Here is a 1,337-nt window from a genome sequence, read left to right as displayed (position 1 = left end):
TGCCATTAAGTACAAGGAATTTCTCCGACTTGGAAATTTTAAATACCCGATCCGAACACATCCTTATGATTTAAATGTATGAATATTTTGTGTCGGAAAGAGCTATTACATATCTGTCCCCAAAATGATTAACATTTGATGATATTAAACTAACTTCGTAATGCCAAACAATCTCAAAATGTAGTTGTGATACATGCCGTTTCACTGCGACTTTATGTCGGATATGGTTGTTATGTGGCTTGCTGACATGCCTATTCAAAATAGTTTTAATTTAACGTACTCAACCGTGTATTCTCATAATTAAGTAAAGAAGGAAACAAAAAAAACAATTTCACACGCGGCTAAGAACCAAGTAATTAGCTATCCTTATTAACTTTTCGGAAATACAGTGAATCTAATATTACCAACATATATTAACAAAAACTTCCAGTCCTGTTACAACTGATCGATCAGTATTTCTCAATAATATTCTACATTCTTGGAGTAGCTTGGAAAGAGTTTTATTTGTTTCTTCTTCATTTCTGTGTGATAATATTTCGTAGAACCTTTTGTTTTTCTTTTTCCAGTTCAACTGATGAGTTTTGGTATTTACCGAAAAGCTTATTAGTCAGATAGATCTGAAATGCAACTTGTACACATCTCTGAGTTCGAGCCGCTAGAAAAATGATCTATTTGTTTGTTTGTTGTTAAGCCCAAGACTACACATGGGCTATCTGTGTTCTACCCACTGCGGGTATCGAAACCCGAATTTTCAGCGTTATAAGCTCTAAAACTTATCGCTGAGACACCGGGGGAGGGAGGTGGCAGGTTAAAAGGATTGTACTTAACTTGTTCTTATATACGATAATATGATACAAAATATAACACATAACTTACTAGTCCATTGTATTAATTGAAAACTGAAAGTATTAGTGTTTCTTTAAGAATAGGTTTATTTCATCGGATTGGAGTGAATGAATTGCCTGAATTCGTATTTACTGGTAAATATAGGCCTCTGTATTTGGAATGGGAAAGAGCTAATAAGAAATGCTTTCCCGGTAGAACACGAACCAGGAAATATATCATATTTCTTTTGTTGGACCTAGCTGTTGATGTATGACAACTTTCAAAATAGGTATATTGGTTGTCGCTACGTGTGTTTGGAGTATCTAGGAAGTCCTGCTATAAGCCTCCTATATTTTTGGCCTCTGAATAAGCATGAGTACGATTTTATATCTTAGTATGCGATACTCTATAGTCGATTGATATTGAGAAGTATGTCTGAGTATTCTGACAATCCGTGTGTGACGTGTTTGAATCATTTAGAAATGACTGATAATTTTTACAACGTTTGCTCG

This window comes from Limulus polyphemus, unplaced genomic scaffold, assembly GCF_000517525.1.
Source record: "Limulus polyphemus unplaced genomic scaffold, Limulus_polyphemus-2.1.2 Scaffold2092, whole genome shotgun sequence".
Taxonomy (NCBI): domain Eukaryota; kingdom Metazoa; phylum Arthropoda; class Merostomata; order Xiphosura; family Limulidae; genus Limulus; species Limulus polyphemus.
Note: the sequence above shows the minus strand (reverse complement) of the source record.